At 36.1% G+C, this 27,675-nt stretch overlaps 1 long non-coding RNA gene across 1 annotated transcript in view; it reads left to right on the forward strand.

Moving 5' to 3' along the window:
• The first annotated feature begins 3,837 nt into the window (after positions 1–3,837).
• The window catches only part of LOC125160623 (uncharacterized), a 132,849-nt gene continuing 109,011 nt past the window's right edge, over positions 3,838–27,675 (forward strand). Inside the window, exons 1-2 of the long non-coding RNA XR_007150314.1 lie at positions 3,838–4,124; positions 21,354–21,478. This is a non-coding gene — a long non-coding RNA (uncharacterized LOC125160623). The remainder of the gene's footprint in view (positions 4,125–21,353; positions 21,479–27,675) is intronic.

The following is a 27,675-nucleotide window of genomic DNA, read 5'->3' on the forward strand; positions in this document are numbered from 1 at the left end:
TTTACCCTCTATACTCCAACCATACATGTGGTCTTTTTTCTCAAATACACTCGGCTAGTGTTTCCTGTGCCTGGATTTCTGTTTTTAAGTTTATTTTTTTATTTTGAGAGAGACAGAGACAGCATGAGCAGGGGAGGAACAGACAGAGAGAGGGAGAGAGATAATCCCAAGCAGGCTCTGTGCTGCCCACACAGGGCCCGAAACAGGGCTCAGACCCACAAAACTGTGAGATCATGACCTTAGCCGAAAGCAAGAGTCAGATGCTTAAAGGAGCGAGCCAGGAGCCCCTGTGCCTGAATTTCTTTCATTCATCATCTCCCTGTGTGAGGCTCCTTGTGACTACTCATGTTTCGTGTTTCAGGCCCAAATTTCACCTTCTCAGAAACTACTCCCAGACTCATTCTTATTATGTTTTATAGTCCTCACAAGGCTTATAGCTATGTGAAATTATCTTGTTCACTTAGCTATCAATAAATTTACTTTACCTATTTCGCCCTCCTACCCTCCAAAAATATATAAGGTACATTGAGGGCAAGAAGTTTGCCTGCTTTTTTCACTCACGTACCTGAGTCCCTGGAATAGTGCTGGACACACACCTGGTACTCAATAAATTGATGAATTGATGAATAAGTGAAGGAAAGTTTGAATGAATGAATGAATGAATGAATGAATGAAATGTTGAATGAATAAATGAGTGAATGAATAAATGTCATTATCCTTTGCAGAATGAGTTATCATTTTAACCTACATGGTTCTGTGGGCTATATTTGGAGGCTTTGAGTCCTTGAAACTACTTTAAAATAATTGTTTTTCACTTATACATGCAATATTGTTGTTCCAGGAACACTGCATCAGGTTCTTAATAGCCTGCAAAAATATGGGGGAAAAGGGGAGCCTGGGCGGCTCTGTAGGTGAAGTGTCATGATCTCGCGGTTTGTGAGTACGAGCCTGGCGTTGGGCTCTGGGCTGACAGCTCAGAGCCTGGAGCCTGCTTCAGATTCTGTGTCTCCCCTCTTTCTGTCCTTCCCATGCTCATGATCTGTCTCTGTCTCTCAATAATAAATAAACGTTAATTTTTTTTAAATATGGACAAAAAGAAGTACTTTCCTTCTTTGCGTCTTCTTTAATTTTCGGGCTGTGGTATCACCAGTTTTCTGACATTAGAAATCTCAGGGAATCTTATCTCTTAGCTCCTTACTAGCAGGGACCATTTGTCAATACAACGCAAAGGGAGATGCTCTGTAACAGGCATAAGAGCCTTGTTCTCCTCAGGAGACTAATTTCTGAATTGTGCATGAAAGAATGTGAAATCACTCCAAACAAAGGAATACTGTTTGCCTACAAATCTGTGGGTCCACAATTAAAGCTTCTTTTTAAGGGTTCTCCCTCTACGTGATTTTTATCCAATATTTACTAAAAAAACAACAGTGCTTGGAAAATGAAAACAAGAAATCTGAATGGTTTTTCCCTTTTTCATAAGAAAATAGATCCTTATCATTTTGCCATTTCTTTGCAGAACCTTTTTTACTTTGAGAATGAAATACTCGGTGAGAGATGAAAAAGCTTAATAGAAATTGGGAAAAGGAAGTAAAACATTTCCTGGGATGAGTGATTTTATTGCTTCTATACACGATCATTTTTAGAATAATTTATACATTCCACTCCTCTGGACAGAGTGCAGTGCTTTGACTCATACATATATATTTTTAAATCTCTCTCTCTAACAAATGGCTTTGTTTGTTTGATGACCTTTGCTGAGAGCCTTTGATAATAAGGCTGAGAATTAAGACATCGCCAGACAGTGGTGCACAGATGGGCTTCAGCTGATACTCTAGAAAAATAATATCTTCATCCTCCAGCTATTTCCCCATAAATCTAGCCACCGTACTGTTTCACAAAAAGGAAAAAAAAAAACATGCTTTTTAATGCTACTGCTACTTTTTGCCATGATTAAAAGTTGTCTTACTCTTTCTGTCCTCCGAGTAACTGTATAAATAAAAAGCACAAAGTGGAAGTAACTGAAATCTCATAAAAAGGGCAATACTTTGTCCAGATCAAACATGCTGACATTTTTGAGGGTCACTTTACGTTTCTGGAAAGCTTCTTTCCGTTGTGCTGCCACAGGTCCGAAAATGAATTAGTGGCTGCATCGAGTCTCCTCAGGAAATTAAGTTTCTGTGTTTGTGCTATCTCTGGGGTCTGAGCAATAGGTTTCATTTTAGTTGGAAGGAAACTCTACTACCAGAAATAAGGTTCTGCCTACCATTTTTTCCCGGAGCTATTTCAGGTGATCAAAAATAACTAATAAACTAGGGAAGAAAATAAAACTATCTCAATTGCTCAAGGCTCTAAAGAAATTAGGGGAAATCTTGGAAAATCAGTCAGTAGGATTGAAAACAAATGTTTGGAGGCGTCTGCAGAGCTCAGAGGTGTTGAGCATCTGACTCTTGATTTTGGCTCAGGGCATGATCCCTGGGTCATGGGGTTGAACCATGTGTCAGGTTCTGCACTGAGTGTGGAGCCTGCTTAAGATATTCTCTCTCTCTCTCTCTCTCTCTCTCTCTCTCTCTCTCTCTCTCCCTCTCTCTCCCTCTCTCTCCCTCTCTCCCCCTCTCCCCCTCTCCCCCTCTCTGCCTCTCTCCCTCCTCCCCCGAAATAAATTTTAGGGGGCACCTGGGTGACTTAGTGGGCTAAGCGTCCGACTTCAGCTCAGGTCATGATTTCACAACTCATGAATTTGAGCCCCGCTTGGGGAATTCCCAAATGGTGATGTCTAAGATTGAGTGCAGAAGTTCTAGGAAAGACCCTTCTCCCCTTTTTCCAAATCCCCTCTACCTACCTACACCCCGAGTTCTGATACCTTTGTAACATGTGACAAGGCTTTTAATTCTGCTCTTAGATTTCAGGATTAAAATGTAAAACCATATTGACTTGGGTTCAAGTAAGGGTATAAAATAGTCTATGCTGATATCCAAGGAGATCAAAAGGGTAATGGATTTCACATATGTTTTGTGGCAAGTATATCATGGACATGTCAACATTCATTATCTCCCTGAAGATCTAAAATGACTGTGAATTAGCTAGTATTGCCCTATTTCCTCTGAGGATATTAAGACGAGAGGTTAAGTAACTTTTCTAAGATCACAGAGAGTCAGAATTGATGAAAAAAGAAATCAAAGTGGCTCCATATGACTACAATGGCCCTAGCTCCCCAGCCTGTTGCCCTGTTGAGCATAGTTAGAAAATCAGGAATAGCTAGGGGAAGGGAAAGAGGAAAATCTGCTGAATTTAAGGGCTGCTTGGTATGCTTCGTAATGTTAAATAAAGGTGTATATTCACTGAAGCTCTATTTATATATGATAAGCAAATATGGAAGTATTTTGGAGTCTCAGAAACTGTGGGTTTGTGTTCCATTAATGAGTTACATTTTATAAATTTTATCCATCTCTCAGGTTTTAGTACAACTTGTTACACAAAAGTTGGTTCCAAACATATTTTGACTTTTTATTTCTAGAAGAGTATAGTTCATGGTGTTAAACATTGTAAGTCCTTGATTTTTTTTACACCAACTGCTGTTCTTACATTTGCATATGTTATTTCAATATGTAATGTGTTTATATACATATATATGTATATATATATGTGTGCATATATACATGCATACACATATTTCTGTTCTCTAAGTAATCAAAATAGAATGTTGTGGCATGTTTCTCTACTGGTATGTGTATCTCTGATCTCATAGACAAGGTTTCTACCTTTTGGCTCTATGCTTCTATACTTCTCTGTTCCCTTTGTGACCTCATCACATGTGTCCTTACTGGTTTAACATCAGTCCTCTGCAAAAATGTTATTTCGACGAACGCAAGGCCGAGACTATCTTGTTCACTGTCATATCATCAGCCCCTAGCGAAATGACTAAGTATATAGTAAGAGCTTAAGAAGTATTTAATGAATTGAATTGAAATTGAAATTCCGTATTCCCTTTGTAAAAGGCAACTGTCCTTGAAATGAGCAACACGCTAAACCATGTTATACTAAAGCTGTATATTCTCAGGCAAAATCCTAGAAGGCAATGTTGGACAAGAAAGTTATGTACAAATGGTATAAAGAGGCTTCAAACAGTAAGTTGCTGAAATTCTAGTTTTGCTTAGAGCTAGCTCCTATTTGTAATATTATCCATTCTCTTAGAAAATATTTTTGTTAGGCGTTCTGTTCCATGCTAAAGATTGAAAGACAAATAGAATAGACTAATTAAGGGAATTAATTCTTAAGAAGGTCAGGACTTTATGAAAATGCATATTAGGCCAGAGGTCTTAAAATTGTTGCTGATGTACTCTCAATGAGTATTTTGAAAAAAGTGTGCGTTCCTTTACATGTTTTAAAACCAGTATAAAAAATTCATTATATGTTTAAAAAGAAGTAAAGAGTGTAATTTCTGGCTTCTTTTACATATTGTAATTTTAAAAATTAAAAATGCTACATAAATCTTTTACACTTTAGATTTCAGTAGAATCTAAATACCATAGCACTTTAATATCCACAACCAAACATTTAATAATTTCATTATCAAGCTTTTCTTTAATCCTTAGAAATTTGATGTCCTATCTTTTATTCTTTAACCTTACTTACATTTCATTTTCCCTAGAGAATTTTATCCTAAAGTAATATATTTCTAAACCCATATCTCCTTTACTAATTAAGTACTGAAGTATTTCATACTTCTTTGGAAGAAAACTCTGCTTATAAATTAAACATGTATTTTTATTTTCCACAACGCTAAGATTTTAAATGGTAAATGTTTTTCCTAGAGGCACCTGAGTGGCTCAGTTGGTTAAGCATCCAATTTTGGCTCAGGTTGATCTAACAGTTCGGGACGTGGAACCCCACATCTGGCTGTGCACTGTGCAGAGCCTGCTTCAGATCCTCTGTTTCCCTCTCTCTCTCTCTCTCAAAAATAAATAAACATTAAAAAATATATATTTAGGGGCGCCTGGGTGGCGCAGTCTTTAAGCGTCCGACTTCAGCCAGGTCACGATCTCGCAGTCCGTGAGTTCGAGCCCCGCGTCAGGCTCTGGGCTGATGGCTCAGAGGCTGGAGCCTGTTTCCGATTCTGTGTCTCCCTCTCTCTCTGCCCCTCCCCCGTTCATGCTGTCTCTCTCTGTCCCCAAAATAAATAAACGTTGAAAAAAAAATTAAAAAATATATATATATTTCTCCTGGAAGTAGTTAGATTTGGAATTACTATTAGTACACAATGTTTTATATCCTTTTGCTTTGATCAAAGCAACAAAAATATATAAAACATTTGACAAGTAATTATTAAGTGTATAGAGAAAAATTTTATTATAAATGATCCTATTAATAAAAGGGACTACATGTTTCACATAGTTCATATGTCCAAAAATGATTCTTCCTCATTCTTATAATAACAGTGTCCAAAATCAGTTTTATTTCTGTTTTCATTGATGGTAACACTGAGAAGTATTGTCTACATATTAGGAATTTTATCATAGACATGTCACATATTTTCTTAAACTTCTAAATTTTCAGCTAAAGATTGTTGTTTTATCATTACTTTTGATGCTATATCAGCTGATGATTCAGTTAGGTCTTACATATTTGATGAGAGGAAAGACGAGCCATTTGACTTTCAAAGGTCACCCTATAAGTTGAATCATCTGCTTCCTCAATTTCTGGAAAGTATATCAAAAGACTTCACCAAAAATTATCAGCACCTTAATTTATATTTTATTCCTTAACTTAGGAATATCTTGTCTAACCTGACATACTCAGAAAAGGTTGGAAAATCCAAATATTATTAATTTCAGCATAATTTGGCTAATATGATATTTTTGTAAAAATATTTTATCTTACAATGTTTGAATATGTTATTTTCAAAACTTTGGAATTGCTGATTTACCTCATTCAACTCATGGAAAATACTCACAATAAATCCTAATGGGGAAAGCCAGTTCTCATTGCCAAATTAATCAGATTAAAATTATTTCTTATAGAAGTGTGACTTCATTATTCACTCTAAATAAATATAGTAATGTGTTTCCTTGATTCAATGGTCTTGCTTCTGAATTCTAAGATAAACATATGGATAAGGCCCAAACTTTGTCTTGAGCAGGTTGTACTCTACATGATATAAGGCCCTGTTGCTTTTAATATGTTTTACCAATGCTCCTTTTGTTTTTCATAGACCAGATTCTCCCACAGGGAAAATGCATGTAAAAGATTAGAAAGGGGAAATTTAAATGACAACCTAATATTAGTGTTTTCCAAGCAGATTGATTTTTATTTTTTTGTATTTATTTAAAAAATTTTTTAATGTTTTTATTAATTTATTTTTGAGACAGAGAGAGACAGAGCATGGGCAGGGGAGGGACAGAGAGAGAGAGGGAGACACAGAATCTAAAGCACGCTCCAGGCTCTGAGCTGACAGCACAGAGCCTGACGCGGGGCTCGAACTCACGGAGTGTGAGATAATGACCTGAGCTGAAGTCAGCCGGTCAACCGACTCGGCCACCCAGGCACCCCAGCAGATTGATTTTTACAAAAGGGAATATGAACTTAGAAATCTGAAGATTAGTTGTCCTAAAATTTGTTTACCCTTTACTCCTTGGAGAGTTTTCATGTAATTGTGTTTGCATCATTCTAGGTTAAATGACTTGCATAAAGTTATACAACTTAAAAGTGAATGAGTTGAGATTAGAACCCAGGTCTAACCCAGAAATTCAGGAACTGAGGTATTTTGCTCTACATTATGTTTTATGATCTCACAGAAGGAAATGAATGGTGTCTGTAGAGAAATCTGGGATGTAAGATTAGGAGATATTTTCTCTCTCTCTACGCCCCTTTCCTATTTCTACTTTTACTTTCTTCCTTCCCATCCCTACCATAAAGTGGAGGAAGGACCAGTGTAACAGAGGAGTTTAAAAAATAGACACGGCATAAAGCCTAACTTCAAAGTCTTTTTCATACATATTAGTTTAAGGAAATAGCTTCTGAATTTGCATCAGTTCAAACTGTCTATATGCCTGAGTACAAGCCTTCTTGCATTTCTAGGACTGTGCATGACCTAGACGGAACATTATTGATCTAAGAGAAGAAGCAATGCTTGAGACCAAGTAAGATGTCAGCCACAGTCTTTTCTCTTTAGTCTATTAGGGCAAAGTTGGTTCAGAGAGTAGACTGTCCTCACTTTGGAGAGACCAATTCTGAGGGATGGTGGGTAAATTTTGATAGAAGGAGCAGGGATGGTAGTTGGGAGGGAGGGGACTCATGATTATTACACGATCAGACCTTAATAATTGGGAATATCAGAGAGGCACAGTCCGAAAAAGGAAGGATTAAATGGAATCCCCAGTGGGACCTTGGAAACCAATACAAATGTACTGACCTAGAAAATGTCGTCGTAACCAGCTACATAGTGTATGGGACATCATGTGCCAAATTTTCTAGCCCATGCAAAACTGAGCGAAGCCTCTTAGTTAGATTTTAATTGTAATGTAAATGTGTTCATGGGGAAGAAAGTGAAAGAAAACACAGCTAAGAAAATGTGGAAATGAAAAACGTCACCTTTATTAATCAAAAAATTTTATTTTGATCAACTTCCTGCCCTTAAAATTGGCTATTTCACCCCCTCCCCACCCCACACTTTGGCATTATTTCCGGAGCTGATCAGTCAGCTACAGTTGTAAAGTGTCTACACTGTGTTATGTGCAAGCTGTTGTGCTTCCTGGTGTTTGGCCTCTAACTTCAAGCATTGAAGAAAGAAAGAGTACCTTCATCTTCTTCAGTATGTGACTGGAACAACTTAGCCAACCTGCTTTTCATTACATAAGTCCTTAATTTCCTAAACAAACAAACCCCTCAACGTCTCCAGAAGTAACAGAGATGGTATTCATATGTCACTTACAAGTCCCATCACATCACCATGTCTCCCAAATCTCTTTCCAAAGCTGACTTTTTTCTGAATCCCAAGCAAAGGAAAAAAGCCATAGGTAACAGAGGCATGTTGTTACTTTCATTTGTGTGCTTCGACATAGGTATGGTTTTGATAAATACCTAAATGAAAAGGTAGGAGGGATGATGTCATGAAAAGCCTATGCTTATGCCCATTGAGCATGTGACTTGGCTTGGGACTCTTGTCCTGCAGATTTCTGAGCAGAGTAGCACAAGAATATCTTCTATTTCTATTGCAACTTGGACAGCTGGAAAGGAAGCTAACAAAAGGACCCATCAGAACATGATTCTCAGTTTCACTTATTCAGAATTAAAAGTAAGTTGGGCAGTGGATTAGGAAAACAGCCTGTAATCAGATCAGTGACCCCCGTGAGACCCTGTCATTAAAACTTTAGTGTTGAGCCTGCAAGCCTCTGTTCCTCTGATTAGGCAATTTACTCTATTTCCGCTCTTCTGTCTGCCAAAACATTTAGTCGCAAAATGCTTTCTAATTCTCTAGACTCATAAAATGGTGTTCTGAGGAAAAGGAAAGGAGAATGGATTATCTTATTTAGCTACCTATCATGATGCAATCAGAACACAGGAGAGATTTATAGATAATATTATAAAGAGACAAAAGCAGCAGATTTCATTTAGATGGCCAGAAGGGCACAGGCTCCTGCTGAGTCCTGACAGCCCGACATGAGTGCCTTTGCTCCTCATGTGTGTGGATCACAGGGATTATTTCCATCAGTTAGCAACATGGTGGAGGGGACAAACGGGGGCTGCATTTTCACTCAGTTGATTGTTGCTGAAGATCACATGTATGACGACATGCAGTGAGTGACTCAGTTTCCATATCTACGTGGTATGAATAACAGTTCTTTCCATTATCTTACAAGTTTATTTTGATGCAGTAATTGCTGGGGAAGTGTTTTAAAATGTTTTATATGAATAAAAGATAGTTATCTAACTTATAAATTCTGACTCTGATCTTTAATTCAGGTCTAATTCTATTGGGGGTTATTATTAAATATGGTAATTATGTATTTATTTTATTTCTTGTTTAAGGATGATACTGATTTAGGGGCGCCTGGGTGGCGCAGTTGGTTAGGCGTCCGACTTCAGCCAGGTCACGATCTCGCGGTCCGTGAGTTCGAGCCCCGCGTCGGGCTCTGGGCTGATGGCTCAGAGCCTGGAGCCTGTTTCCAATTCTGTGTCTCCCTCTCTCTCTGTCCCTCCCCCGTTCATGCTTTGTCTCTCTCTGTCCCAAAAATAAATAAACGTTGAAAAAAAAATTTAAAAAAAAAAAAAAGGATGATACTGATTTAAAAATTACAGGGCGACATCTAATGGAGTCATTGAGTATTTCTATTTATATCTTTTGTGAACATTCCAAGAGATTACAGCCTACTTCCCCTAGGGACGATTGGAGACACCAGAAAAGACTTTACTGTGCATCTCATCTCATTTCTAAATCAAGGTGGGAAGCCACAAATAGAAACACCAAACTATTATGGGCTATCGAATTTCTCAGATATGTTTCCTTCTCATCTGATTTAGATGTATAGCCAGGGTTCTGACCCCAGCTTGCTCGTAGTTTGATCCTTAAGTGTAATAGATTTCCCAATCATTTGCCTTAATAATGCAAGTAAAACCCACTAACATCCTACTTGTTAATCTGATTAGATGCCAAGCCTTAGCTCCTCAGAGATGTCCCACTGCCTGTGAAGACCGAATAGTAGTAAAAGAGATGAGGCCACCTTGTAGAACACAGAGAACATCAATAAGGAGCAGGGGAGAAACACGGTTGAGAGATGACAAAGGAATCACTGTGTACAACACGTTTTCCTTTCCTCAGACTAAGGGCATTCTAAATTGTGTTGTATAAGCCTTAACCTTTCCCACAAAGGCGTCTGTAAGAATAAGTGTTTTTGCAACCCCATTCGTGGTGATTCTGTAAATCAAGAAAATATCTTCAACAATGGAAATGTCACATCTGCTTATGAACCATGTTTAACGGAGTTTGTTTTTCTTGCTTTTTAAATCAAAGAATTGGCTGCTGTCTCCCTTCGCTTCAGACCCTGAATGCAACATTACACGGTGAAATGTTAGGGATGTCAGTGGTAGCAACAGTGTTACTTTTTTAAAGTGCAATGGAATATTTAATGTTTTATGGCTGGCTCTGTGGGGTGAAGTTGTAACATGAACTAAAATGCCAACATAATGTATTTTAAACTGAATACTGCATTATCATGGACATTTTAAGAATGTAATTGTTTTAACCAAGTCATAAATTGGGTTGCCACCAATTACTTCAAAAAAGATCAATGGGGAGGGGGGATGAGAAGACAAGTGTGTGTCCTTAACAGTTTACCTAATGTGCTCTTGAATTTTGAGTAAAAATGGCATATCCCTCCAGTGCCATATTTTCTGTATTTGAGGAGGAAAATGTACTTGTATACGTTCTCTTTTCATACAGCATATACGCCATGGAAGAAATGGTTAAGATGTGAATATAAACACCAAAGTGATGACTTCCTTATTAGTCCTGCTTATCTTTCTCCAGTACTAATAAGCCCACCCCCCCCAACATACACTCAGATGTTGTGAGAAGAAAATTATGAAGGAGAGAAAAAGAAAAGTATAAAATAGTCATGTTGAGGGGGCAGCATTACAATATACACAGATATATAGACAAAAGAAAAAAATGAGAAAATTTGGGGTAAGATATATCAGCAGTGGTATAGATTTGGGAACCCCCCCAGCACCAGCCATTAAAAATAAAACAAAAAACAGGACTAGCCTGACAACTTTATTTATCTTTTTTTTTAAAGTTTTATTCATTCATTTTGAGAGAGCACACGTGTAAGCAGGGGAAGGGGCAGAGAGAGGAGAGAGAGAATCCCAAGCAGGGTCTGTGATGTCAGCGCAGAGCCTGATGTGGGGTTCCATCTCACGAACAGTAAGACAATGACCTGAGCCAAAATCAAAAGTCGGACGCTTAACTGAATGAGCCACCCAGGTGCCCCCAGCCTAACAATTTTAAAAGCACATATTAAGTATCCACAAAAAAACATAATAGCAAGAATCCAAACTATAACTCTGTAGGCCAACTCACCAGGAGCAGTAAGTCACATTTGGTATTAGCAGCTGTGTACAAGGAAGAAGAGGAAATAAAAGTAACTTCTGATGACCTTTATAGCAGGAGAAACTATGCATCTAACAAAATGAAATGCAGCTCAGAGTCCCAGTTAGCTGGGAAGTTCAGCGGGTCACATGCAGAAAAGTAGCCTAAACTAAGGGGGCAGGGTTCTCAGGCTTCATTTCAGAAATGAGCATAGAAGGACTACAGAAAGGTTCGTTGTTGTGGGTCAGACTAGATAAGTAAGCTCCCGAACTAACCAGCTGATGCTTTTTCCCAGTACTAAGCTCTACAATACAGAAATGCTGCTGAACTAGAATATGACCTGAGAAAGATAGGAGCAAAGGAAAGAAAATGACCAGAAAAGATGGGGTAAGAGAGCAAAGGAGGCAGATCTCAAAAATACTCAAGACCATATTTTTGAATTTTTTGCTATACTAATAAGAGTACAAAATCATAAATATTGGAAAGCTGTTCTTGTCTACCTTCTTCTATTATTAGTTAGGGAAACCTCTCTTGGTAAAATATAAGCAACATAAAAGGATTATAATAAAATTCCACCCCAAATTTAGAAAGGAAACAATGAGGGGCGCCTAGGTGGCTCATTAAGTTAAGCGTCCGACTTCGGCTCAGGTCGTGATCTCGCGGTTTGTGAGTTTGAGCCCCACGTCGGGCTCTATGCTGACAGCTCAGAGCCTGGAGCCTGCTTCGGATTCTGTGTCTTCCTCTCTCTCTGCCCCTCCCCACTCGTGCTCTGTCTCTCTCTCTGTCTCTCTCTGTCTGAAAAATAAATAAACATTAAAAAATTTAAAAAATATGGTTATTAGAAAGGTAACAATGATCAGAATAAGACTCGTACAAATATGCAGTGAGTTAAAATAATTTAAGAAGACAATGACGGCTATTAAAAGAATAAATCAACCAGATTCAGATAAACACAGAAAAGAGAAAAAGAGATATTTGAAGACAGGGAAGATTTCTAAAGTTAATTGACATAGCTCATGAAAGAATTAAAAATATAAAGTCATTTAGGAAATAAGTTCAAAGTAGAACTCAAAAAGTAGCAAATACCTTGGATAATGCTCTGAAATAAATACAGAATGTAACATATAAGAATTTTAAAATAGGTGAAAAAATATTAATGAGTAAGTGTTTTATATGGAAATTTGGTAAGAACATAAAACATGCATTAAGTGACTCCTCCTATAAGAACCCCAACATTGGACAGAACTAAAAATTCAATGAAACACTGAAGCCTTTATATTGAAAAAATTGAAAAAATGTACAATGTACTTAGGGAAAGCAATAACAACATAATTTGAGATATAATCTCAAAAAAATACATTGGCAGTCAGGCAAAATGCCCAAATCATTTGTAAGAGAAAGATAAGCATTTATCAGACATTTTGATATCATGTTGTGACGGAAGAAAATGGCAAACCATTTCTAAGATCATCAAAGGAAGGAAAATGGAAGCTAAGAATTGTATATCTGGCCAAACTAGCCTTCATATATAAAAACAACAAGCTGATAAAAGAATTTAGGAAATAAATGTCGATTCCATAAGACCTACCTTTAAAATCTAGACAAGGAACTTCAGACTACCAAAGTGACTGGAAAGCATGTACATAAATTGTGATGGTGAGAGCTGAGTATATAATAACTTGTAAAACTAAGATATGGCTATAAGGGAGTCAGTATAGAATATAAAGGTACATGCAGTAAAAATATAGTCGACGATTAAAAATGAGAATAGAAACAGTATATAGAAAGTAGAATAGGCTCACTTATTACTTTATAGAAATTAAAAAGGAAAAGGATATTGCTACAAATTAAATGCTTGAAAGAAGGGTTCCAAGTTAAATTTCAAATCGCTTAGACTAGTGAACCAATAAGAATACTAAAATAGAAGAGACTAAGGATATTATATAAAGTCACATAACATTTGGAAGAAAATAGAAAACCTTTCTAGAATAATAAAAAATATCTTCCCTCCCCCTAAAAACACAGCAAATAAAACAAATCACAAAGAAATACAACAAGACAGGATAGGACAAGTTGTCAGCAAACATAAAAGAGTCAAATAGGTATATTTATTTTTGAGAGAGAGAAAGAGAGAGAGAGAGAACACATGAGTGAGGGAGATGCAGAGAGAGAGACACACAGAATCCAAAGCAGGTTCCAGGCTCCGAGCTGTCAGCACAGAGCCCAATGCAGGGCTTGAACCCACGAACTGTGAGATCATGACCTGAGCCAAAGTCAGATGCCCAACCCACTGAGCCACCCACGTGCCCCAAAAAACTGGTATTCTGATACCAGATGAAGTATGTTTCAAACAGGGGCACTACCAAACACAAAAAGGCACATAATGATTACATAATGATAAAGGATTCAACTTATCAAAGAGACATAGCAATCCAAAATGCTGGTACACTAACAACAGTTTGAAAATATGTGGTGGAGGAACACCAAATATCCCTCAGTGGACAAATACATATTTATCATAACTGCCATAGGCCTTGTCAATACTTCTCTCCTAGTAACTGATAAGACAAGCAGAGTTTTAAAAGCCTAGAGAAGACTTCAACTGCTCTTAACCAAATTGACCTAGGCGCCAATAGTGGAGATAAAAATAGATTATTGAAGTAGTCAATCCAAAAGACAAGAAATGAGAAGGAAATAAAGGACAGATGTGACAAATAAAACCTGTAACAATCTGGTTGAGTCAAAACTATATCAATAATATATTAAAATCTAAACATAGATTTATATGTTCAAGATTTGAAGCCTGGATATAAAGCAAACTTCAACTTTACAATGTCTTTAAGAAAAACACTGTGAGGACATAGAATGGCTTAAATGAAATTGTGAGAAATATATACAATGCAAACACTAACCAAAAGAAAGCTGGAGTGGCTGTATTAATTTGAGATAAAACATATTTCAAAGCCAAGAATATTATAGAAGATACAGTGGGCCATTACAAGTTGATAAAAATGCCAGATTAAGATATTGATGTTTTTTAGATCTTCAATATTCTTCTGGATATATATGTATGCATATACACATATTATATTCACACTTATATAGAAAAAATATGGATAATTTCCAATTCAATACTCAAAAATGTCCGAGTAGACACTGAACAAAAATAGATACAAAAATGGCCACTATTCATATGAAAAGATGCTCACTCATCAGAGAAATACAAATTACAATCATGAGTTAGCATTTCTCACTCTCTAGAATTGCTAAAATGTAAAGATTGATAGCTTGTGCAGGTGAGAAATCTCACACGTTGCTGTTGGTAATATAAAAGGCAAAACCATTCTGGAAAAAAAGGTTGTTCACTTTTGTAAGTTACAAATTCTCTTCGTTTGACCTAGCAATTCCCAGTTACTTGCCTAAGAGAAATGAAGACATATGTTTGTAAAAAAGACATGTGCTTCATTTTTCATAACAGAATTTTTCATCATAGTAAAACCAGAATCATCAATTGCATTGTCAAACTGGAGCCATCAAAGTGTCCATCTACAAGTGATAGAATATATAAATTGCTTTACATCCGTATGATGAAATAAACCTCTGCACTGAAAACAAAGTGAACTACTGATGTACTCAACAAATTGGATGGATATCCTAGATATTCTTGTGAGTGGAAACAACCAGACATAAAAGATTATAATTTCATGTAATTTTTAAATCTTAAAAAATGTTTGTCTATTTTTGAGAGACACAGAGCTTGAGTGGGGGAGGGACAGAGAGAGAAGGAGACACAGAATCTGAAGCAGACTCCAGGCTCCGAGCTGTCCGCTCAAAGCAAGACACAGGACTTGAACTCACTAACCGCGAGATCATGACCTGAGCCGAAGTTGGAAGCTTAACTGACTGAGTCACCCAGGCGCCCCTACCTTATAATTTCATTTAAATGAAATTCTTAAGCTAGCAAAATAAAACTAGTGTGTTATGTCACCAGAACTCAAGTGTCAACATGATAGAGGCTTTTTATTAGGCAAAAATGGGCCCTGAGGATAATAACTGCTGTTACTTGGAAACACAGCAAATATGTTTATATACAAGAGTTTATAATATTAAAGATTATTTTGCTTATGATTTGGAGATTGCTAAGGAATAAACTTGCGAATTTTTGTGAAAAGAGAATCAAGCATTTATTCTGCCTTTTGATACCATCTGCACCAAACAGTTGATAAGAGGAAGCTCCTTTTCATAGAAATATTCTCAAAAAAAAAAAAAAAAAGGAAAAAGTTGTAGAATTAGAAAAACAATTACCATTTTGCAACCCTTGCAGAAATAACAGATCTTGACGTTGAGCATCGATGACTGCTAGTATTGCATACAAGCAAACAGAAGACAGCCAGACATCATGTGCCTCATAGGGGACATGGATGGTGATGCATATGAAGTGTACTTGATAAAAATTATAAACCTAGATCTGTGTGACTTCCGTATCCAACTATACATTAAAAAATATAGATAACAGAGGAATAGTTAGCTGGTACTGCAGGAATGCTATCACCAAAGTTCAGCTTCTGGAAAAAAAAATTATTTCATCCACATATAATTTGTAAGGATTCAGGGGAGGTAGGAAGAACCTATAAACTAAAATAGACTTTAGAGGCATTCTGATTAATTGCAGTGTATGGACTTTATTTGGATTCTGATTTGAACAAATATTTGTTAAAATTCTGTGAGACTATCAGGACCATCAGGACATATAAACAGTGTGTGTTTGTTCATATTAAGGAATCTTATCAAATGTGTAATTATTCTAATGGTATTATGCTTATATTTTTGAAAGAGTTCTTACGTTTTACAGGAAAATACTGAAATAGTTATCGATGTAATATTTGGGATATGCTCCAGAGTTATCTGGTCAGTATGGTGTTGGATCTAGATGAAACCAGGTTGGCCATCAGCTGCTAATTATTGAAGCCTTGTTAACAGATAATTTGGGGGTATTTTTATATAACTTTATACAACTTCTGGATGTGGTTGAAACCTCCCACAAAAAGATATTTAAAAAAGAAAAACACAGTGTCACTCTATCCCCAAAATCAGGTGTGAATTTTAGTCAGTGAATCCCTGAGCAGCATGAAAGCAAAATGGTGGCCGATAATAGATTACACTATTATATATTGCGATCTAAGTGAACTGTACAACAGATACTTGATTTTATTCACTGCATTTCCTGGACTTTTAGCACTGACACAATTTACATTCTGTAGTTCTTACCTCCAGTTTATCATCCAGGGAGACCTGATCTTAATTTTTAAAATTGCCTTTGCACTTGCTGCTATTTCAGTGATCACAAAGGGCATCACATATGCCAAACTTAATTACTTCCTCACAGTAATCAATCTAGTAAATTTTGAACATCCTTTTCTTCTTGAAAGAATATCTTCTCCATTTTGTAAGAAGCTGTTCAATCTAACCTAATCGCTTCTCTTCTTTGTTGAACCTTGAAATATAAGCATTATCTGAGAGTTTACACAGGAGTACCACAGACTAAGCACTGCAAGACAATGGAAGCTAACCGAAGAAGTAGTTATAAAAAAGGGTAGTTGTAAAAATTCAAGATGACAAACCATCTATGTGGTTTTTACTTTTGGACCAGGAGGAAGGAGGTTTTGAGGAGTGCAGTGGGTTCTCAACACTGAGGTCCAAAATTTTTCAGGCATTGAATGAATGTGGAATGAAAAGATAAAAATACAAAATAATTGGGGCACCTGGGTGGCTCAGTCAGTTAAGCATCCATGTCTTAATTTAGGCTCAGGTCATGTCCTTACAATTTGTGAGATTGAGGGGCGCCTGGGTGGCGCAGTCGGTTAAGCGTCCGACTTCAGCCAGGTCACGATCTCCGGTCCGGGAGTTCGAGCCCCGCGTCAGGCTCTGGGCTGATGGCTCAGAGCCTGGAGCCAGTTTCCGATTCTGTGTCTCCCTCTCTCTCTGACCCTCCCCCGCTCATGCTCTGTCTCTCTCTGTCCCAAAAATAAATAAACGTTGAAAAAAAAAAAAAAAAAAAATTTGTGAGATTGAGCCCCACATCGTCAAGCCCTGCATCATCAGGCTCTGTGCTGTTAGCTTGTGATTCTCTCTCTCTCCCTCTGCCCCTCTCCCACGCTCATGCCTGTGCACGCTCTCTCTCTGTCTCTCAAAATAAACTTTAAAAATACAAAATAATAGTACCATAGGTTGAAGAGTTATATAAATAGGAATACCCACTGGACTTTTTGTTGAGATGGGCCTCAAGTGGTTGAATAAATATCTGTTGAAATGAGTTGAACTACCAAGATCACTATGAGTAGGATTGTGGGAATGGAGAGCTGATCACATTGGATTGAGGAATGATCAGGGGTGAAGAAGACACATTCAGCCAGTAGAGTGTGCAACTCTTGATCTCAGCACATTGCATGTGGAGCCTGCTTTCAATTATATATGACTAAAGCTGGAAAAAATGTTTAATGGAGCATCTAAGAAAGCATACTTTGTTCCTCCTCCTGCTTGGGCTGTAGGTGTGATGGTTGGAGCTCTAAAACCATCTTATAACTGTGAGGTAAACTTAAGATAGAAGCCAGCCACAAAGAATGGAGGATTATTTTATGTAAGAGAAAAATAAGCACCATCAGGTTTAAGTCACTATGTTGAGGGGTCTCTTTCACCATCAGTTGAGTGTAATTCCTGGTTAATACACCCACCACACTCTAAAGATTTTCTAAATCATTTTTTTTTTACCTTAGAATGATTCCTTTCAGTTATTTAAACCTTTATGAGTAATTTACTGGCAATCAGCACTTCTAAGACTCTTCCCAGAAAGTCTTTGAATTTCTTGTTTTGTCTAATATAGAGTGACATAAAACTATTCGTAAGTCTGTAACATAGGAAAAAGTAAGTAAAAGTATATGATGAGATTTTTTTTAAATTATCATGGTATGGATAGTTATGTTATTTGCTACCCAGAAATACAAGAAACATTGTGTAACCCATAAAGACTAAGGGAAAAACTAATACATCGTTATTTAAGGCAATGGCATAAAAGTGTGCAATTTCACTAAACATATATTGAGTCTTGGAGACTGAATGGAGGCAGCATGAATTTGGTTCATGGTTATAAATCTTGTATTATTTCCTCTTAACTGAGGAGACCAGAATTGGAGGCAGATGTTCCTAAATATCTCTCCTCACTAAGCATTCAGAAAGATTTTTGCATGTGTAGATGTTGTTGTTTTGTTGTACTTTGAAGTTAATTAGTTTTTTTCTGTACTGAAGAGTAATAAAACTGCATTCTGAAAATACATAATTCAGATTTTTTTCATTAACTCAGACTAGCCAGCTCATGGATTAGATGGCATTTAAGATGTTTTGTAAAATAAACTATTAGGTTTTACCCAAAATATGAAAGAGAAAATGAAATGTAGAAGGATAGAGAGAAAGCAAGAAATCCCTAGGCACTAGAGATAATAAATATACATTTAGAAAAGAGTCTGTTTTATCAGTGGTAATGCCTGTTCAAAATTAGATTTGCCTCTTTGGGTTCAAACCACTTTTATAGGGTCATTGAGAAGTCAATGAAATCTGCTGATGATTTTCATGTCTTTAACAAGGATGACATGGCTCTATTTCTATTAGTGGTCATGCTTTTGGATTTGTATATTAAACATATGTTAATATCCCACTTGATGTAGGTCACTTAGGCTTCATTCTTTTAATTTGCGAGACAGTTCTCAAATAATCCTTTTAAACCTGGCTCAGCCAACGATTTTCTGAGAATTTTTTTGCTCTCTGGTAGGCAGCGTTGATGATGTTAGCATTCCCACGGAAGTGTCTTTCATTTTCCTGAAATTGAAAGGTTAAGATCTTTGGAAGGAAATCAGATGTATAAAGTAAGAGTTGAGTTGACAGCCAGAAAGTTGCAGTGGGGGAGAGGGGTTCAAATCTGCCTGAAAATTTGACAGGGAAGGGTTCTCCTAGAGAGTAAATATAGATAGACTTATTTTTTTCTTGCACCTTGTTTTTTGTTTCCACTTTACTAAGCGGGAAGTTCTGTCTTTTTTAGTTGCAAAGAATTGGCCTACAAAACTGAAGACTTATAGGTTAAAGTACATGATTGTGGTGTTTAGCTTTATTCTTTTTTAAATTAAAAAAAGTTTTTTCAACTGATTTTACTTATTTTGAGAGAAAGCACAGGAGGGGCAGAGAGAGAGGGAGAGAATCCCAAGCAGGCTCCACACTGTCAGCATGGAGCCCCCTGTGGGGCTCAAACTCACAAACCATGAGATCATAACCTGGGCCAAAATCAGGAGTCAGATGCTTAACCGACTGAACTGCCCAGGAGCCTCCGTTTAGCTTTATTCTTAATGGTCTGCATTTTGCAACATAGATTATATGATCCAAATTTGCTTACTCAAGTTTTCTCAAGTATTGTGTCATGACTTGAACATTTACCACAGGGAAAGGCAGGTAGCTTCAGCTGCCTTTCCCTAGCTTTCATGTAGCAATTTTTCAACAGCTGTTATCAGCAATGCAGCTTCTCAGATGCACATCTGAGTTTACAATTTAGGGACAAATCAGAAAGAGTTCTGAGGTATTTATCCTTAAGATGATGTGGTTAGTTATGCTTCCCTAGAGTCAAATTAAGCCTGAAAATAATCACTAAGCATAAAATACTCCCTTGAATCTGATATATTCCATCAAATAAACCCAAGTTGTTTTCGTCCATCTCTGTATCAAGTAGGGGGAAAGCTGTGAGAAAGTCTAGCTTTGGAGCTTTGGGTCCTGGATTCAAGTTCCTACTCTGCAAGTTGCCACTTCTATAACCATTGGAAAGCCATTCAAATCTCGTGTTGTTCAAATTTCTTCATCCATACAAAAGGCTAATAATTACAATTACAATTCTTGGGTGTTTGTTGTGTGCCAGGCATTATGCACATTACATGGATTATTCAGTTAATTCTCTTAACTGCCCTTTGAAGTAGACACTGTAATAATTTCCATTGCAAGTCAAGAAGGCTGTGACTAACAAGAGTTAAGGTAACTTCCCCTGAATCACAAAGATTGCAAGGGCTGGAGCTGGAATATGTCCCTGGGAGTTTATCCAATTTGTTTCCAGAAACAATGCTTGCTTTTAACTTACATATCGTGATGTAATTTGTTAAGATTTAAAGGCTATAGAAATGTAAAGTGGTAGCATTTTTATTATAAAAACTTGAACTGTGTAACTGTGAATTGGTTAGTAATGGAGATTGCTTGATATTGGCAGGAAGACCATGAACTGGGAGGCCTTTTGGGTATTCAATCTGTTTATATTCCTCATTTAGGAGGCCTGAGGCACAAAGACTGGATTAGTGCCCTATAGCTGACTCCACCCTGCAGTCTCTTATTCTTGAGAGTATCTTGTGGAATGTACGAAATTTGATCAAAACGTATGAAGTATGCCTTTTTCTCAGCATAATTCCTATCTGAAAGGGAAAGATAGAATGATCAGATAAAGAGCATACTTCCTATATTCTTACTGTCCAAAAGACAGTTTGTAAATTGCTACTAAGAATATTAAGTTTTGTGTAACATTAACTTGAAAATTTAAAAATTGCTTTCTGAGTTACATCTTAAGCTTTGACTGCACATGCATTACAGTGATCTAACATCTATGTGCTAATTTTCTCATTAATTAGTATGCCCTTGGTATCTGGCACCATATGCTGCAATGTTCCAAAAAAGTTACCATAGCATAGCTTTATTACTGCAAATCATAACATTGGTGATGCATGATTTAGTAAGCACAGTGATATTTGACAGAGGCTTCAAATAATTATTATGGCATATTTAATATGCACTCATCAAAGCCTTCTGAATAGTCTCAGATATGGTAACCAATATAGATGTACAAAAAGGACATTAGAACCACAACAAATATTATCAATAATTTCAGTGAGTAAGTATTTTCTATGTGATTTTTGAAGTTTATATCTGTATTTTCATAGAGCCTTATTAAAATGATGCCCTCAGAAATATAAGATCACTCCCAATCACAGAAATAAATGAAATATACGTTTCTAAAACCATTTAATTCCAATTTGGTACATATACTTCAATTACTTAGCATATATTTAAACACATTTCATAAAAACATGTCGGGATATTAATTTCTTTTCTACAAACACTCATTAGGCTTTTTGTTACACATATGTGTTTCCGTATGCCTTTGAGAGATAGCCACCCCTATATTCTTGTTTTTCAGGTATGGATGTCTTCGGTTGAGATTAACTGGATATGGTTTCTCATTACAAAGTTAAAACGTTGTGGAGAGGCAAGAGTGAATGACGGCATTACATCACTAACCACCAGCCACCATCTTTTGGACTGGTAAGTCATTTTGGTGTCTTGTTTCAGTGACTTGAACCTATTACCTAACAGAGGTCACAAACCTACTGAATTTCTATAGGTTGTAATTTATCCATCTTTTTAAGTTTTCTGTTAGAATATGAACGTTGGCTTTTTTTGTGTGTTTCTGTAATCTAAGCAGAAGTAGAGCACACTATTCAATAACTTTTAAACATAAAATCTTTCAAACAGATATATGTATTCATGTGTGTGTGTGTGTAAATGGTCTTAGGAAATATAATTGACCTTGATAACTTTATCACAGAAAAGAATGAAATCCATTGAATCAATGAAGTCATGTTATACACCTCAGAATGACAAATTTGGGAACTGAATCTGGATCTGCTCTAATGGTACTCTTTGGACTGTGTCAAAGTTTTATGGTTCACTAAGGAGGGATGGGGAGCAGATAAAGATCATGGGAATAATTTTTTTTTTTTTTTTTTAGTGGCTAAGGGAACCAAAGTGTCTGAGATGATATCTCTTCGCTTACTGTCTGTCATTGGAACTCACTCTTTGAACATAAAGAATGGGAATAAGTTATCTCTGGCTCTTTATCAATAAATTCGTGTAGTCACCTGCCTTTCCTGCTACACACTAGTTTGTGGGAATCATAAAGGTTCAGTGTAATATCAACAAAAATTCTATTCTAATTCTAATTCTATCAACAAAAATTTCTATCAACAAAAATTCTGTTTCTATAAATTTATACATTGACTAAATGTACATGAAAATTATAAAATAATATCTACATATCGTATATAGATGCTACACACACACACAACACAACACACACACAACAGTGACCCTTGATTTATGATAGAGGCGTAACTGCAAAAGAGTGAGGATGGTTTATCTCAGGGAATAGTGCTACACAAGTGTATATGAAAAAAGGCAAGGAGGAAATCCTCAATCCACTACTTGGAAACAATTAAATGAAGTTCTAATTGTGAATTACATGTCTAAGTATGAATGGCAAACAATAAAGCTTCTTGAAGGTAATAGAGGATTTTAAATGAAAGTTTATAAAATAGTATCTGAACATCATTAAAAATAAGCTATTAGTAATATTTCATTAAAATTAAAAAATTCTGTTCATCAAAAGACACTTTTAAGAGAGTGAAAAGTCAAGCCATTGAGTAGGGGAATATATTTGCATACATAAGAGTTGAAAACTTTATGTCCAATATACATAAAGATCTAAAAATAAATAAAAGTGAGACAGATGGTCCAAAACAGAAAATTTATGAGAGGATTGGGCTACCTCTTCACAAAATAAGATCTATCAATAGCCAAAAAATGAAGATGCTCAACCTTATTATTCAGCAGGGAAATGTCACCTAAATATAATACCTACACATTAACCATAATGCTAAATTTAAAAATACTGATAATATCAAGACCTCACAATGGCATAGAATAATCCCATTTCTGATGGGACTATAAATTAATTAATAATTTTGAAATACTACTTTGTAGTGTTTACCCCATCACCTAAGAATTCCATTCCTAAGTATATTCCCAACGGAAATATGTGCATATGTACACCACACGGCATGTATAAAAATATTGAGGGTTCAGAATGAAAACCTCCCAAATGCCCGTCAATAGTAGAATTGATGAAGTATGATATATTCATAACTTAGGATATTATATAACAATAAATATGAAATAATCAATGGTAAAGCAATAGTATAGATGAATTAAACAAATATTTTTGGGTGAAAGAAACAGCCAAAAATATGTATTGTATGCTTCCATTTATTTGAAGTTCAAAAATAGGCAAACTTAATCAAGACTATTAGAATTCAGGGTGCTGGTTATCTTTTGGGAGGAAGTAAGGGTAGCAATTGTAGAGTGGCATGAGGGAAGCTTCTGGTGTAGTATTAATGGTATTTTTCTTTACTTTTGTGGTAATTGCACTTGTATGTTCATTTTGTGATACTCCTTGAATTCTGCACATGTGGTTTGGACATAATTCTGTGTATATTCTACTGTTTATTATAAACAATTATTTTTAATTTGTTTAAAGTTTTATTTGAGTTCCAGTTAGTTGACATACAGTGTAATATTTCAAGAGTGCAATATAGTGATTCAACACTTCATATAACACTCTGTGCTCATCACAGCAAGTGCATTCCTTAATCCCCATCACCTATATCACCCCTCCCCCATCCACCTCTCTTATAGAGTTTGTTCTCTATAGTTAGGAGTCTATTTCTTGTTTTTTGTCCCCCTTTGCTTATTTGTTTTGTTTCTTAAATTCCATATATGAGTGAAATCAGACGACATTTGTCCTTGTTTGACTGACTTATTTCACTGAGCATTATACTCAGTAACTCCATCCATGTCATTGCACATGGCAAGGCTTCATTCTTTTTTATGTCTGAGTAATATTCCTCTGTGTGTGTGTGTGTGTGTGTGTGTGTGTGTGTGTGTGTGTACACACATCACATCTTCTTTATCCATTCATCAGTCAGTGGACACTTGGGTTGTTTACATAATTTGGTGATTGTAGGTATTGCCACCACAAACATCAGGATGAATGTATTCTTTGAATTACTATTTTCGTATTCTTTGGGTAAATACCTGGTAGTGCAACTGCTGGATAGTAGGGTAGTTCTATTTCTAACTTTTTGAGAAACCTCTATACTGTTCTCCAGAGTGGATGCATGAGTTTGCTTCCCCACCAACAGTGCAAGAGAGTTCCCGTTTCTCCACATCCTCACCAACAGTTGTTTCTTGTGTTGATTTTAGCTATGCTGACAGTCATGAGGTGATACCTCATTGTGGTTTTTATTTAAATTTCCCTGATGAGTGATATTGAGCATCTTCCCACGTATCTGTTGGCCATTTGTATGTCTTCTTTGGAGAAATGTCTATTCATGTCTTTTGCCCATTTCTAATTGGGTTATTCATAAGGCTCATCAAGAGAAGAGGACTTGGGTACTATTTTCACAGACTACTCATAAACTCTTCGGCTTACAACCTTTTCTTGTTTTATATAATTTTCAACTAAGTCAAACTTTGATTTCTGTCTACATTTTTCATAACCATGCCTTATATGAAATTAACCCTGTTGCTAGTATTTACTACTATCAGCCAATTCATGGAATCTCTGATATTTGTGACATAGAGAATAAAGTAGATTTTCAAGGATTCCTAGGAGGATTTTTGTTTAGCTGTATTTACGTGGCTTAGAGAAGAATATCATTTCTCTACTAAATCATCTACATGAGGTAATTGAGGTTCTAAATGCAATTAACCAGAGTGCTAGATTTTTCAGTCCCAGAAATCCAATATACTTGGAGATTTGAGAGTGAGTTGAGAGCCTTATTTCCAAAAGCTTTATTAATTATGAGACTCATTCTTATGGGTTTGGCTGACTAGTTGGTATTGGGAAAGTGGCTGAAGGAAATGGCTTTTATTTACTTCTGATCCATCTATCCCTGAAATAGAATTAAGATATTTATATCTCCAGGCATCTGGAAATGATTTCTCTGAAGTAGCACCCAGGCAAAAATAAAATAAATTCTCTTTCTTTAACTTTTCCTTCTCAAGTAAACAATCCAAATGCATACAGTTTATTGAAGGAGACTAAAGACAATATTTAAGTCATCAATTAATATATGGATAAATTTTGAATGCCTGCAGCAACTATTTCTAGGCAAAATAAGATATATTGGTATATATTCCTAATGATCTGGTTAGAGATTTCTAATTTTACTTGGAAGAGTTTCAGGGTAAGTGATACTTTTTCACTTTTTTCAATATTCCACATTTGCTTCTAAGGCTGAGTGCAATTTTATATTTGCTGGATTTGTGGCAAGTACATAAGTAATTATTAACTTAATATAGTTTGTGTAGCCCCCATTTTTGCTGCTTTATATTTCACCCTTTAATTCATTCCAGCTGCTAATTCATACTTTATATATTTCTTCACTCTGTGTTCTTTACCACAAAAGTGATATTTTTGAACAAAGAAATATAATGGCACACAATCTACCTGGTGTACAATAATCTATGCTTCAGTGCTATATTAGAAATACATTCTTGTAGAAGTAGGGGCAGTGTCCTATTCTTAATTAAAAAATGAAAACTCTCAGTATGTATCCTTGTAAATATCTATTCAAGGACATGGGTTGAGCAAATTTTTGAAGACTGCATTTGGAAGTTTTATTAAATAACAAGTTAGTATTGGTATGTGATACACATAGGAATAAAATATATGTAAATTATTATGGAAAAATATTTGATGAGGTCTTAGGAATATAAATGCAATTAATGAAGTTATATCACATTCCTGAAATAATTTTTTATTCAGTCATCTGACATATTGTCAACTATAAAGTGTATGGAAAACAATGACTAAAGAAGATAAGATGTATGTTATAGGCCAATTCAACCGGGCTCTTTCCACTGCAATGATAATAATATTATAGTCTTAGTCCAGTGTTTGAATTTTTTAGCAAAAGTCTGGATAGGTTCTGTATCTTCAACTTATTACTCCTATTACTTGAAGGGATTTTAATCATTGCATAGATAAAAACATAACTTAAGGGAAAAAAAGCAAAATCATGACTCTCAGGTAAATATAAAATAAACATGTCAAAGACTTTATTTAACTCATTAATTAGTGAAGGAAACTGGTAAGATGTTATGACTCGTTCAAAGAGCACTTAAGAAGCTAAGGTATTATTAGGCAATTTATCGAAGAAAATTTAGGGTAAAATTGTTGAGTTGGGTAAAATACTCTCTAATGTCTAATAGGTCATAAATCTTTGGAGTTACATATTCTTGCAGAGAGAAATTATTTTCATTGTTATTGGATAGAAAATCTACAAATTAACAAGTAACTTCACTAAATTTTGGATTTTTAATTAATAATAAACAATGGAATGACCTGAGCACATTCTTGTAGACAATCCTTGGATGGTTTTGCCCCCTCAGTATTGAAAGGATGTGTGTTTTAACTTATTTGCCTTCTATCCAAGTTTTGGACAATTTTTCTGACACAATATAGATATGCAACTTATGTTCATATAAAATGCAATTTGAAATTGACAAATAGTTTTCCCTACTTAAAACCATATTGCCAGAAGGGGCAAAATTATCCCCTAATTCAAGTGCCAGGCTATAGGTTATTAAATACCAAGAAGGAAGAAATGTGCTCACGAGAGGTGCAAAGAACTGTGGGTGTTTCTACTTCAAGTAATGCGATGAAATTGACTGTAACTAATAGAGTGTGAAATAGTCTCCCAAGGAACATAATGAAGTCCTAAAGAAAATAGCTTAAAACAGGAGTGGACAGAGGTCTCGAAAATACAAGCAAGACGGAAAATCACTGCTGCACTGGAAAGTGATTTTTAAGTCATTACAAAGTGTTGTGCCTCTAATTTTGTTATTTTTATCCATGACTGGTCGTGTGTCATTTTAGCATTGATTTACCTAATTTATATATACCCCAGAAAACAAAATCAAATCAGAGATTCCATTGCTTTTAAATATCAGTAAGGTACAGCAAATATTTGCTCCGTAGATAGGTAGTGCTGTCTGGAAGTACGCATTATGGGGAAAGTTGCTAAGCTGGTTTCCTTAACAGATCCCAACACTGATTCTGCACATCATTGATATTCTAGTCAAGTTTCTTGTTAAAATACTGGATGGCATAATGGTTTTGTGGTCTGGACAATTACTCCTGAGGGTCTTCACAAGAGCCTAAACTATCTCAGTAACCAACAAAGTTAGGTATAGGCTTATAAGCTTAATATTAGTGAAAATAGATGAACAGTGAATCATAGTTATAATAAATAGACATTCCCAAAGATTTAAGAGAGGGAGGAAAAGCATAAGATATATTTTTTTAACTTTTATTTTACATAGAGTGAACTGGAGAGAGGCACAGAGGGAAAGAGAAACAATCTTAAGCAGGCTCTATCCTCAGTGCTGGGACACGGGCTCTGAGGCCACCACCCTGGTCATGACCTGAGCCTATATCAAGAGTTGGTTGCTCAACCAACTGAGCCACCCAGGCACCAAGAGATTCTTAACTATAGAGAATAAACTGAGGGCTGCTGGAGGGGAGGTGTGCTAAATGGGTGATGGGTATTAAGGAGGGCACTTGTGATACGCACTAGGTATTATATGTAAGTGATGAATTCTACTCCTAAAAGTAACAT

Source organism: Prionailurus viverrinus, chromosome A2 (genome assembly GCF_022837055.1).
Source record: "Prionailurus viverrinus isolate Anna chromosome A2, UM_Priviv_1.0, whole genome shotgun sequence".
Taxonomy (NCBI): Eukaryota; Metazoa; Chordata; class Mammalia; order Carnivora; family Felidae; genus Prionailurus; species Prionailurus viverrinus.